Source organism: Pseudoliparis swirei, chromosome 17 (genome assembly GCF_029220125.1).
Source record: "Pseudoliparis swirei isolate HS2019 ecotype Mariana Trench chromosome 17, NWPU_hadal_v1, whole genome shotgun sequence".
Classification (NCBI taxonomy): Eukaryota; Metazoa; Chordata; class Actinopteri; order Perciformes; family Liparidae; genus Pseudoliparis; species Pseudoliparis swirei.
The window spans coordinates 21,064,798-21,079,768 of record NC_079404.1 but is presented as its reverse complement, the minus strand read 5'-3'; the positions used below and the strand labels follow the sequence as shown (position 1 = coordinate 21,079,768).

The window sequence follows — 14,971 nt, the reverse complement described above, 5'->3', positions numbered from 1 at the left end:
TTAAATATATTAAAAAGTTGATATTTCTTATATGTTTGACACAGTGAAAAACAGCCTGGGGTCAAATTGACCCCAAAGAACACCGACGTTAAACATTGAATGGGGTCAAATTGACCCTAAAGGTAACAGGAGGGTTAAGAATGTTTTCACTCGCCTCAACTGAGTAGATGGAAAAAAATATGGAGCGAACGCAAAGCATTCACTCGTGTGGAGAAGCAAACAGTGCCCCTGGTTTTAAATTTGGTTGTGGCATACCCTACTCTACCGGAGCTCTTCAAAATGTGTCACGCATTGCTATTTTTTGTTCACGAGGGACAACTCCATCTTTCAGGTCGTGTTTTGTTATATGGAGTGACGTGTTTGTTCAGAAAGGATTGTGTACATTCTGCAATGGCAAATATTAATACACGTTGTTTAACGTGATCGGGAAATACTGCCCGCGTCAAATCTAGCTGCCCGACTCGAAAATAAATCTTTTATTTTAAGTATTTCCTATGCCCTGTAACAGTTGTGGGTGTATTGGGGGGATAACCATCACAAGCTCCCAAAGCTAGAAAAAAGAAAGATGAGACTGCCCCCCCCCCCCCCCCCATTCCAATGTACAGTTGCATAGAGAGTGGCTTAAAAATGATGTCAGTCATTGGACTAGAATACCTGAATATCTATCAAGCTAACGTAACTGGAATGCGTAAAGTCAGTCTCCCATTCATTATCAATGGAGCAGCTCCAGGCCGTGAATCAGATCGACGTCACAGACCAAAAGCTGGGCTCTTGACACCGGAGCTTCGGCTATCTCACATTCATGTGAGCGTCAGATACTAACTGAGTTTGTTATAGACGCTTCAACGTCTTGCTGTGGCGGTTTATTCAACGCCCCAATTTTTGCGATTTGCACACTGGTGAATCGTATGGGGTAAGGCAGGCCAAAGGCAGCCTTCAATTAAGGACCCAGGTAAAAGGGGCAGAGCTTCTAAAAAGGGGTGGTAAGCTCACCTGGGCCTTTGCTGGGTAGTCAAACACCTGAGAGCAGCTGAGGCCTTGTTAGGGGACTCATTTGGTAAGCTCTCCTTTCTGTTTTGAAAAGCATGATTGTATATGATGTCATCTTTTAAGTTAATTGTTGTTTAAATCATAAATGTGGTATCAGTCCTTGTGTTCGGTGAGGGACGCTATACTCCAGACACCTCACGTACATGTTTTCCAACTCGGGCAGCAGTCCGCTTCACCAATATCGAGTCTGCTTTTTAATTGTGTCCATTTTTAAATATGTTGTACGGCGACCTTGAGTGCCTTGAAAGGCGCCTTATAAAATGAATGTATTATTATTATTATAACTCTGTGTTTGACGCATGTTTTCACAAAATATTGATGTGCATGTTTCCTTTCTATATTAATGTGTTTCTTTGGTTTTTAACAGTCTGAAGGAGCAACCACTGTTTTCCCCAGGCTTATTATATTTGAGTGGTTTTAAGTTGGTCAATTGCATGGGCCTTTTTTAGGCTTTTATTTTTAGCTTGTTTGATTTTGTGCTTGTCTGAAGGGGGGGGGGGGGGGGCTCAGTGTCAGAGAAGTCATACTTTGCATGGCCATTTTATTTTTTTGCATTTGCCATGAAAAGTTGCATTTTATTTGCTTTTCTTGTGTTATTATTTACTGTTTATTTAACTCTACACTGACCTCCCTGACTGTGAAGCCACATGACTCATGATCTAGTTTGTACACTTTTATCTGTGAGACTATCGTCTCCTCGTCAATAAAAACATTTGCATTTCGGTCCAGTCGCCTCTGGCTCCAGTTCACACCGGGTGTTGTGCGGGGTGTATCACCGGGTCACACGTACATGACTCACGGGTTGTCCAGTTTCACATCATGACTAATGCGGTGCACGTTTCACCCTTGAATCAAATCCAAATGTAATCAATACCAAGTCTCCTGCTAACCATTACTCTTCATGTAAAATGGCACATGTGAACGGTTGTGGCCAGGGGGGTGCGACTCTACCAACCCTGAATAATCGGCCTCCCTCCCTCTTTCACTCAACAGTTCAAGACGTGCCCTGCTATTCACGTGCCTACATTGTGTTCATGGAATAATAGATCACTAAAACACTGAAGACGGACATAAAGCGTTTGCGTATTAAAGCCTTGATGGAACTTATGTCATACATACAGTATAAGCGGTTTATTCTCTTTTCAACGGCTTGTCTCACACACCCCTTCATGTTCCTCAAGGTAATGAATGTCTCCAAGGCTCTTATTTTGAAGGATTTGACCCTTTGTTAGGGGGCTTGGTGGGTTTAGATGAAAGTGTGTGTCTGTGTGTATTTTTATACAATAATATACACAACCGTTCAAAAGTTTGGGGTCATCCAGACAATTTCGTGTCTTCCATGAAAACTCACTTTTATTTATCAAATGAATTGAAAATTGAATAGAAAATATAGTCAAGACATTGACAAGGTTAGAAATAATGATTAATATTTGAAGTATTAATTTTGTTCTTCAAACTTCAAGCTCAAAGGAAGACCAGTTGTATAGCTTATATCACCAGCATAACTGTTTTCAGCTGTGCTAACATAATTGCACAAGGGTTTTCTAATCAGACATTAGTCTTCTAAGGCGATGAGCAAACACAATGTACCATTAGAACACTGGAGTGATAGTTGACGGAAATGGGCCTCTATACACCTATGGAGATATTTCATTAGAAACCAGACGTTTCCACCTAGAATAGTCATTTACCACATTAACAATGTATAGTGTGTATTTTGGATTAATGTTATCTTTATTGAAAAAACAGTGCTTTTCTTTGAAAAATAAAGACATTTCTAAGTGACCCCAAACTTTTGAACGGTAGTGTATATAAGATACAAAACAGAAAGACTCCATACTGTCTGTTAGTTACCCACATGTAAAATCAATGATGTACAATCTACGGACATTTAAACGATTGCATGGGCCGTCGGTGACCCGATCAAGGTTGTGTGCTGATGCATCCTTTCCAAAAGTCAGAACATGTGACCGTCTTGTGCTCAATAAAGGTGGAGGAACCAACTTTTAATTTAGTAATGTAACATTTGAATGGGGTTATGGATTGTTGCAGTCAACAAAACACCCAATATTAAACGCAGCTCAAGGTTTAGTCGTGTTGGTCTTGCAACAATCGCAGGATTCAACTAGAACGGGCACTCGGTAGAGCGCATACCTTCGCATATCACAAGATTGGGCATTGAATTATGAACATTTTGGCATTAGTTGCATGCCAATTGGATAAAAATTGACCATGCTATGGTAAAAAGAAGATTTGTACCTTTTCATGACCTTGACCTTTGACCCGATTGATCCCAAAATCTAATCAAATGGTCCCCGGATAATAACCAATCATCCCACCAAATTTCATGCGATTCGGTTTAAAACTTTTTTTGTTATGCGAATAACACGCAAATAAATAAATACAGGGCGATCAAAACATAACCTTCCGCATTTTCAATGCGAAGGTAATAAGCACCGGCTTACAGCCGAGAGCTCATAGCAGTCAAGCCAGCAGCTTTATTACATTACCTTTTTAATAAATAATAAAATAGTGTTGATAGACAAGTTGCGAGAACGTTTTCTTTCGGGATGTTTAGTTTAGTTTATTTTATTAAGGATCCCCATTAGTCTACACCGTAGTGGAGACTATTCCTCCTCGGGTCCAGGCAAAAGAACATTACAATACAATACAAATACATAAAATGCAGTACAGTATGATACATTTTCACAAAAACACTTAGACTTAGAAAACAACATTTACATTAAAAGTAAAATAATAATACCTAAATACCTTAAATACCTAAAATAATAACCTAATCTACTATAATTTCCTTTCTGATTATTGCTGCCTTAAGTTTCCTTTTGAAATCACATTTATTTCTTGTTAGGGTTAGTATGCTATGGCTCTGTGTGTGTGTGTGTGTGTCTGTGTGTGTGTGTGTGTGTGTGCACCTTCAGCCGCGAGGGTGTTTCCCTGCCGAGGAGTCGAGCATCCTCTTCAGCGTTCGACAAATGGGAACAAAATAATTAATGACAAAACACAGACGGGGGAGACTCTAATTAGACGGGCTTCTTAGAAAAACACCGCCGCAGCAAAGTGACGAGTGTGCAGAAAGTAAGCAGAACAAATCCCAATGAAACGGCTTTGTTTTCATAAACGACACACACGGATGTTTATTGTAGTCCTAAAATGCACTAGATGTCACATTCTTCTCCTCCTCCGTAGAATAATGGGCTATACATGTTGTGTTGTTCTTCAGCAGACGGCGTGACAACAGCCCTGCGATCTATTTTAATGCTCTCTATTTAGAAACGGGGCTGATGGCTTCATGCACTTTTCAGCAGCGTCATTGTAAAGACCGTTCTCTACACAATCTTTTGCAATAAAAGCATCCGTGTATATGTATCTCTTGGAAAGCCTTCAGCACCTCTTGATTCTTGTGTAAATATCACCCAACAATAATTGTTGGATTTTACAATGATGGATATGAAGATAAATTGTTGTTCAGTGTATTTCATCATTAATGTACTCAGCCGTCCTCACCACACTTTAATCTGCCCTACAGAATCATTCATTATTATGATTGTATGCAAGTTGCACCGTCGAAACTAATTTGCTGGACCAGTTTGCTTCTTTGGCTTTCAATCAAAAGGAACATTATGATCACACGAGAGATATGAAATCATCCCGAACATGTGGCACATGCGAGTCGGACTGAATTTGCACATTAGTTTATTTACCACACAGCAAAAGATCTATTTTGAGTTTCATGGAAGTTAAGGCTGGTAATTAACCCTGTAAGTCCCCTATTATTGTCAACAACTTCATTTTAGGCTTTGAATTTCAAATATTCATTAATCTTCTATCGTTCTTCAACTTGAGCAGTTGATGTAAGCAGCAATTATTAAAACTAACAAGTTATATATAACATACCTGTACACCTACAGTCTATGCATGTCATGAAACCAATTAATATAAATGTTGCAGGCTTATTTATCAAGAAAGAAAAGAGACAACTAACTTTCTTCATTTATTCAATTTTTTTAAAAATATATATATATATAGATTATTTTATATATATATTTATATATATATATACACACAGACACATATATATCTATATATATATATATTTATATATATATACAGTATATATATATACACACACACTGTATTTAGTTCTTAGGGTTTTTTATTCCTGCATATTGTGCATATTGGTGTCGTTTCCCCGATCGCGTCGGTTCTCCCCTCCGTCGCCTCTGCTTCCCGCTTCTGCCGTTCCTCGGTCGCTACACGACTCTTTTCATCGGGAAGAGACACAAACACACATTGACCCCCCACCGAGGCTGATTCTACCTCATCCCGGCGCCGCTCCCTGAACCGCCCCCCTCGCTCTGACCCCTCCGCAGCTGAGCCTAACCACGCCCCGCCGCCACAGCCGTGTGGCGCTATATGCATGGGAAAATACCCATTTCACAGCGGCCATGTTTCTTAAATGTAACGGGGCGATATTTCTTGTTAAATACTCCGGTTTCTACCCTGCAATAACATATCAAACCGGTTGCCATGAAAAAGGCCATTTGTAAGGCTCATATTTATGATTCCCTGGCTTCTCATGGAGCACGTGTCCGATACTTTGGTTTATGACCAAATATCCGACGGACCCATCCTCAGCTGTCCTATGCTCAGTGCTAATTAGTAAGTCTGAGGATGCTAAATTGCTAAACTTGTAACACCCTGTTCTGTTTCTCCTATGTTCCGTGTCTCCTATGTCTCCTCTGTGTCTCCTATGTCTTAATTGTTTAATTCCCAGCACCTGCCCTCAGCCACTCTTGTCTCGTTAGTGTCTGATGTCGTACACCTGTGTTTCCCCCCCTATATATTGTGTCAGTCTTTCCCTTGTCTGCTGTCGGATTGTCGTCTATAGTTCCGTGTCCTTTTCCCGTCATCCTGTCCGTGTTCCTGGTTCTGCCTGTTGACCCTGCCTGCCCCGAACCTGGAATCTCTGCCTGCCCCGTTTGGACCTTGTTTTTTTGTAAACTGTTTTGCGTCATTAAAGAGTGCTTTTTGTTGTTGTTATTTATATTGCGTCCAGCCTGTCACTCTGCGCCTGAGCCTCGCCCCGTCACTAGAACCTGACAAAATTAACATGTTGAACATGTAAATATTACATAATGAGTATAGGGTTTCCTGTCTCCTATGTGTGAAGTGGTTTAAGATATATGTATACAATGCATATTCTGCTTAAAACGTGTGTCGTTTAAAACTGAGATGATCAGTAAATTGGGCCGTTTTGGGCAAGCCACCGAGGAAAATGAGCCGTCTGCAAAAGTGATGACAACAAGTTGATCATTTCAATCGGGCGGAAATGTGCAACATTTTTCGAGAAGAGCAGGGTTTTAATTGTATGCCCTGCATTGACAAAATGATGCTGACGGCCCAATATCAGCTCAGCATGCACGCCCGTATGACATGAACCCCCCCCCCCCCCCTCAATATGGGAGGAAATTAAAAATCATTCATATTCATCTATATATCGCCCCGGGGGGGGAAGAGATTGATTCAACACCATTTTTGATCCCCAATTACTGAATAAAACAGCTGCAGCTCCCCCCCGCCCCCTCCTTTGTCTTCTTCACTTTAGTTTACTTTGACAGACACGTATAGACAGACGGATGTTTTTCATGTCAATGATATCAAAAGTACTAGAATATTGTGATGAAGTTCTGAATATTGTGATATGCAATTAAAAAAAAAAATGTGCAAAAAAAATGCAAAATGTCAAACATCAAATATCACTACAAATCAATTATTCTGATATATTTATTATTTTATCTTTAGCTTTGCATATTGCTGAAAAACACAATTCTAGATCTATCTATAAGAATATACTAATATAAGTATACTAGTGTAACATTATTAATGAACTTGTAAATAACAAATTACTTAAACAAGTGCCTGCAGGTTTCTGACACTTGACAAACACTCAGCTGTTATAAATCTTTTGGTCTGAGGAAAAATTAAAAATTATAAGATAAGATTTTAGAGTTTTCTCTTAAGCTGCCATAATCAGCAATATTAAAAAAATAAAATTTGCAATAATTTTTCAGTTGATTAAATGAATCCAGAATGCATGACATTTTTGTTTTTTTAATTGCATTACAGAAAATAAAGAACTTTATCACAATATTCTAATTTTCTGAGACAGTCCTGTAATCAAGCATTCGGAGTGCCAAGATGGCACCGATATTACATCCCCCCCTCTTTTATGAACGGCTTCATTGAACTTCTGTTGATCTTTGCAGTGCATGCTGCACATGGGCTCCTTGACGGCCATGTTTGTATTGCATGTGCATGAGTTGGTGACCGAGGAAGAAGATGAAAACCTCCAGATCTCTGAAACACACACACACACACACACACACCCTACATCTCACTAGTGATTTCCCAGTTTCCATAATTGCTCCATCGTTGCTGGTTAACCACCCCACACATCGTGCGCACACAGACACGGTCAGGTTTTAAATGCCTCGTGCGTAGAAGTTAGATCCTCCTCCTCTTCCTCCTCTTCCTCATGTCAGGCATCATTGCTCAGACAGCAAATTATCCACTGCAGAGGCCGCACAGTCATGGCTGCACAAGAGTGTGATGGAATGGGGGGGGGGGGGGGGTGGTAGGATACTTTTACTCTTTCAAAATATGTATTTCGTAATACACCCCGTGTTGTTGTCGTTGTTGTTGTGTGTGGAAGGATATAGGATAAGGATCGTGGAATTCCTGCTACCAACTACGCCATGGCCCTGTTGAGACTCCGCCCACTGTTGAGACTCCGCCCACTCCTCTCTACCTCCATCTGCCTGATGGATCGTGGAGGTCTCCATCGTGGAATATGCCTCCTACCAACTATTCATACACTCTGTCATATTCATTGAATGTATTTAAACTCTAAATCTGTCCTTCTGGTCACATGACATCTATTGCACCTGTCCGTCCTGGAGAGGGATCCTCCTCTTTCTTCCCTTTTTCCCCCCTGAAGGGTTATTTGGGAGTTTTTCCTGATCCGATGTGAGGTTTTGGGACAGGGATGTCTATGTGTACAGATTGTAAAGCACTCCGAGCCAAATTTTTAATTTGTGAAATTGGGCAATACACATAAACTGAACTGAATTGAATTGAATATGATATGATATATTCCTTTATTCGTCCCACAGTGGGGACATTTTAAAAATCACAGCACATCAGAGCATCAATGAAAATAAATATAAAACACAAAACTAAATACTAAAAACTAAATACTAATTTGTATATAATATATTATTTTTATTTATATATTATATATTGTATTTATATATGATATTATTAATATCATATAATATTATTAATTGATATATTATATTATTAATTTGTATATTATATATTATATATAATATGTGCTTATTAAAGTATTGTCCTTGTCATGTCTTGTCACTCTACAAATAAAAACTGAATATACAGAAAACTCTAAAATCCTATCTCATAAAATTTGAATATTTCCTCAGACCAAGTAAAAAAAAAGATTTATAACAGCAAAACAAAATCAAACATTTGAAAATGTGTTTCCAGGTGTTTCGAGTTAATTAGACGATTCAAGTGATTTGTTTAATACCCTACTAGTATACTTTTTCATGATATTCTAATATTTAGAGATAGGATATTTGAGTTTTCTTAAGCTGTAAGCCATAATCAGCAATATTAAAAGAATAAAAGGCTTGCAATATTTCAGTTGATTTGTAATGAATCCAGAATGCATGACATTTTTGTTTTTTGAATTGCATTACAGAAAATAAAGAACTTCATCACAATATTCTAATTTTCTGAGAGAGTCCTGTACACATGTAAAGAACACTTTGTTGTGCACCGACAGAGATGCTAGAGAGGTTCATGTCATTTATGTTCGCTTTCTCTCATTCCAGGCTTCCTGATTGTTTTCACCTGTCATCACACCTGTCTCCTATGCTCATCAGTGTCAGCCCCGCCCCTGATTGGTCCCACCTGTGTCTTGTTACCATGTGCTTAAATTCCCCTGTCTCCCAGTGTTCCTTGTCAGTTCGTCTTGTCTTTTGCCATGATCAGGTCGGGTTATTTTGTGCTCTTGAAAAGTTTTTGATCCCTCACTACGTGAGCGCTTTCATTTTGCTCACTGCAGAACTGAAAAATAAAGTACTTACAAATACTTTATCTCTGTCTCCCGGGTCGTGCAATTGGGTCCTACTTCCTAAGTGTCTGAGTTCGTAACAGACCTACTTCCTAAGTGTCTGAGTCCGTAACACACTTCACACACATGAAGTGGTGAGCGGAGCAGATAAAGAGCCACTTCCGTTTTCCTCAACCCCTTGATAACCTTTCATTGCTGCATTTTGTTCCCATTTACATATCTTATTAACTTGTATCTCCCCCCTAACGAACACAGAAGTATCTTATTAACACGCGTGCAATGCAAAACGTTGTCAGCTCTCGCTGTGGATCACTTTGGGGTGTCGTTTGAGCGAATGCCTGTAAACCATTACGGTTGTCGGTATAAATGTTACGGCGCTCGACGATTGTTCGTGATCAGGAAACCGGGCCACGAGCTGCTAATTGATCTCTTTCCAGAGTCGAGGTGTACCTGCATTGCAAAGGATGATCTCGTTTGGTCTTTAGACTTTTTGAGCTTCCGATAACAGAAACCTCCCAGGATCTCAGTCAGCAAGCTGTCGCATACGGAGTATCGGAGTCCCCCCCCGTGTGCTTCAAAAGTAATCAGAAAGATTGTAAAATCATTTCTAAAATTAAGTAGCTAGTGAAGTGATGCCAGGATGGGGAAATATGCTCTTCTTTGAGTGCCAGAAAGAAACTTTTTGCCACATCCAGATGAAGGGGAATTACAAAGAAAGTTATCAGACCTGTTTTGGGGAGGATACTTAATGTTTATTATGAATATGAAGGCAGTTTGAAAACATGCCAGGAAGAAATGAGGGTCCCCTCAGAGATGTTCTGGAATCACCGACTGTAAAGTTCCGCCTGAGAGCGGAAGAACAGCGCAGAGCTTGTTTTCTACAAAGATATAGACAACTTGAAACAGATTGTTCTTCTTGTTTCATAATCATTAATTCATTGAACTCTGTGTTGAGCTTTAAAAAAACGGATGGAAACTTTCACACAGGGTTCTTATTTATGAAAGCCAGCCGATGATCTCTTACTTTCCTCCAGAACTTTTGCTCATGCAAAAAAGGGATCTTTGAGATGGGTACAAGTCACTGGGAACAAGTGCAATCCTTTGAAGGAGAGGTTCAAATGGTGCCGCCTTCAAAATGAAAAAGAGAGAACCATTAAACACCTCTTAAGGATGCTGCAAAAGGGAATATAGTTCCTTGCCATTGGAAACTATAGCATCATTCCCCTTTACGTATGTAGTTATGCGTTTACTGTTTGGTATTACTCAATCATCCCCACGTATTTGTTTAGCAAAAGGCAGACTGGAGATGGGGGGGGGGGGGAACTGACTATGACGTGCATCAAAGATCACGGCCAGAATCAGTGCGCCGTAAACATTTGGCTACCGATGCACTCCGTTGTTACCTTCGCAACGTGGTGGTGGGCCTGATCTCCGACAACGACGAGAAGGCCTACCTGGAGGAAGTTGCTGATCTGTCACTCTGGTGCCAGGACAACAGCCTCATCATGAATGTCACCAAAACTAAGGAGCTGATTGTGGACTTTAGGAGGGCACAACAACAGAGTCACCACTGGGACTACTGTGGAGAGGAGTCCACATCACCGAGGATCTGACATGTCAGGCAGCTGAGGAAATTTAAAGTTTCCCAGAGGATCCTTCAGTCCTATCACAGCCTGGTTTGTGCAGGACTTGTACACCAGGAGGTGCAGAACCAGACAGGATCATGAAGGATCCTCACCACCCCAACAACAGACTGTTTCAGCTGCTGCGGTCAGGCAGGCGCCACAGCAGTAGCAGACTAAAAAAGAATAAGAATGAGAATAAACTATACAATATCCACACAAAAAAAGAAGAAAGTATTAACAATATATATATAAAACAATGTAATAGAATATACATCATGGCAATATATATATATAAAACAATGTAATAAAATATACACTTTTTTGAGACTATATATATATATATATGTATATACATACAATATATATATAAACAATGTAATAAAATATACACCATGGCCATAGATATTCACAGAATATGTTCTGGTGTATAGTGTTAATGAGGGTCTCAGTCCTTGTTCAGCAGCCTGATGGCCTGACTGTGGATCTGTTTTCCAGCGTGGCAGGCAACATGGAACAATCCAGTCATTCAGGCAGGTTACCTTGGGGTGTTTGGGACAGGCACAATGGTGGACATCTTGGAACAACAGCCTGGGACAGGGAGAGGTTGAAGATGTTGAAAATGCGGAAGGTTATGTTTTGATCGCCGTGTATTTATTTATTTATTTGTATGTGTGTTACTCGCATAACTCAAAAAGTATTAAACCGAATCGCATGAAATTTGGTGGGATGATTGGTTATTATCCGGGGACCATTTGATTAGATTTTGGGATCGATCGGGTCAAAGGCCAAGGTCATGAAAAGGTCAAAATCTTCTTTTTACCATAGCGCGGTCAATTTCTATACAATTGGCATGCAACTAATGCCAAAATGTTCATAATTCAATGCCCAATCTTGTGATATGCGAAGGTATGCGCTCTACCGAGTGCCCGTTCTAGTTTATTTTGGTTTAGTGCCCGTTCTAGTTTATTTTGGTTTGCTTCCTTATAGCACCCTCCACCTTTCATAAATCACGATGTTGGATTAAACTCGAGGCATATTTCATTCTTGAAAACCAATACAGCTTAATGCAACTATTTCATCTTTGTCATACCAAACCTGGAGCCATATCAGAAACGGGCCTCCGCTCTTATCTGGTGCCAAGATCTACTTATGCCAACTTTATTGATATGTGGGATGAGAGTAAGCCCCTCTGTGTCGTCTCCGTGGGGTTCGTCCACTGTGAAGGCCAAATCAGAGGCTCCTCTGACCAGAGATGAACCCGGGGCAACGGAAGGGAGAGGGGTTTTATTTATTTAGAAATGAAGTACATATTCAGTCCGACGGACTCCGGCGTCTTTTTGACTGATGAGGATTGAGAGAGAAAGTGCCCAGAACAGTGGAAGTATTGACTGTCAACGCACAAAAAAAAAGCTGAAGTTCAATTCACTTGAAAAAGAGAGAGCCTTCTCTCTTTTTCTGCCCTTCCTTGTAATATTATTTACGATGGAATTTATACAACCCGAGAGTTTCAAGAATATGTAAATCACCACTCAAAGTACCGAGGCCAATAAATGTATGAAAAGCTGTGATTGAGATGAATTAAAAAGGGACAGGGTGGTCTTTTCACTTTTAAATTCAAATTTTTTTGGAGATCCATTTTTCAGAAAGAGTTTAGCACAAGTAAGACAGATAATTAAAGGTCTTTGTGATCACAACACACACATGCATCAAACCCCGACTGCTGCAGGCGGCGAGCGCTCTGTAATTACAAGGCAACATTTCCACGTGTGCTCCTCCCAGAGAGGCCGAGCGACATCAAAAGAGATGAACCTGCTTTATGAAAGGATGACATTCAAGACGTTATAGGCAGTAATTAAAACGTCACGTTAAAACATCCTCTTCCACAGTATTTCAACATTCCAGTTTATCTGCACTGAATATGTGTTATCCAAATATACTTGTGATTGGAAATAACATGTTACTCTGCCTGGTAACTGAATTGTTTTATGTTTCAAGCCATGATATATGATATATAAATCTGTACCTCCTTCCGTTTCATGGATTGTGGAGGTCTGGATCGTGGTCCATGCTTACTACTCATTATTCCTCCTCTTTTTCTTCCCTTTTTCCCTGTGAGAGGTTTTTTTTCTGTTTTTATGGAGTTTTTCCTGATCCGATGTGAGGTCCTGAGACGGGGATGTCGTATGTGTCTACACTGTAAAGCCCTCTGAGGCTAATTTGTAATTTGTGATATGGGGCTATATTAAATATAAACTGAATTGAATGTGTCGGGTTATTTCAAATGTCTCCAGAAAGATGGAAAAAAGAAAGATTCGTCTTTTCACTTTTAAAGCAAAGTTGACCTTTTACTTAAATTTGGATTTTAATTACTCTGCTCACCGATCTAAATTGAGAAACCTTTTCACGGCTCCTGCTGGCCTTCTCTTGTTTGAATGAACCCCCAGTTATTTCGTAGATCAACTCATTGGACACTAATGAATAAAACAATCCTCAGATTGAACAGGCTTTGGGAGACTGTATTCAGTCATTTGTGAAAGCTGTGGAAAAAATACAAAACACAAAGTATTGGTACCCTCAACGATGAAAGTTATCATTTTTAGAGATTTGCCGACATAAGATGTGGAATATTCGACAGATATCTGAGGCATTATTTCCTCTTCTCTTTTTGGGCTGTTGATTGGTCGACGCAGGAGTAAATTGTAATGACTAACAGTCTTGTTATTTAAAGTGTAGTTTTCCAGAAACGCGATACAAGATAAATACAACGGGGAAAAAACTCAACTGTTTTCGACATTATGAACCTTTTCTTCAAATCACCTTCGGTTTCTTTTCATTCCCCTTCCTTTGTGCGTCAGTAAAATCACCGTCATCATCCAGTGCTTTTGCTTTTCAGTCTTCTTTTTTTAACAACAACACATTTAGTCAGTGCCTAACGTGGGTTATTTGAAAACATATGTATTGATCCATCCAGGGGACGTTCCTCCTATTACCTTTGGGGTCAATTTGACCCCATTCAATGTTTAACGTCTCTAAATAAATGAATGACATCATTTTTTTTGCTTCATATTTCATGACTTTTCCTAATTTATTGGGGACAACTGGGACAACCTAAAATTCACATGATATTTTTTCAATGTCCTGTACACAACTTGTACGCATCGGTGTTCTTTGGGGTCAATTTGACCCCAGGCTGTTTTTCACTGTGTAAAACATATAAGAACTAGAATGGGCACTCGGTAGAGCGCATACCTTCGCATATCACAAGATTGGGCATTGAATTATGAACATTTTGGCATTAGTTGCATGCCAATTGGATACAAATTGACCCCGCTATGTTAAGAAGAAGATTTTGACATTTTCATGACCTTGATCGTTACCTTTGACCCGATCGATCCCAAAATCTAATCAAATGGTCCCCTGATGATAACCAATCATCCCACCAAATTTCATGCGATTCGGTTTAATACTTTTTGAGTTATGCGAGTCACACACATACAAATAAATAAATACACAGCGATCAAAACATAACGCCAACGCGGCGCTACATTACATCTACACTATGTTCTCTTTGTAGCTAAAGAAAAGTAAAATCATGAACTACAATAAGTTTATAAAATGTAAGTTATCGCCTTTATGTATTGATTACGTCACATTTACAAAAAGCTTATTTAGGCCTTCTCACGTGACATGTTAGATGTACAACCTTTTTATTATCTGTTTACTGTTTGTATGCATGAAATATGACAAACTAGAATGGGCACTCGGTAGAGCGCATACCTTCGCATATCACAAGATTGGGCATTTAATTATGAAAATGTTGGCATTAGTTGCATAAATATCAACTTTTTTATTTATTTAACCCTTGTGTTGCCTTAGGGTCATTTTGACCCGAATCAATATTACACCCTCCCCCCGCCTTAGGATTAATTTGACCCCATTCAATGTTTAATGTCGGTGTTCTTTCGGTAGTCAAGAAACAAACATAAAGTGCCTCACACTTAAACTTGGAAAACAATATTAATTCTAATAATTTTCTGGAGGTTTTAATTGCTGGCGTCAAATTGAACCCAAAGGGTAAAATATGTTAGTAAATATAAAGGTAACAGGAGGGTGAAACATT

General features: G+C 39.5%; 1 protein-coding gene across 1 annotated transcript in view; it reads left to right on the top strand.

Annotated features, from left to right (window-relative positions):
- The window catches only part of pcdh15a (protocadherin-related 15a), a 276,702-nt gene that overhangs the window by 111,170 nt on the left and 150,561 nt on the right, over positions 1 to 14,971 (top strand). The window lies entirely within an intron of this gene.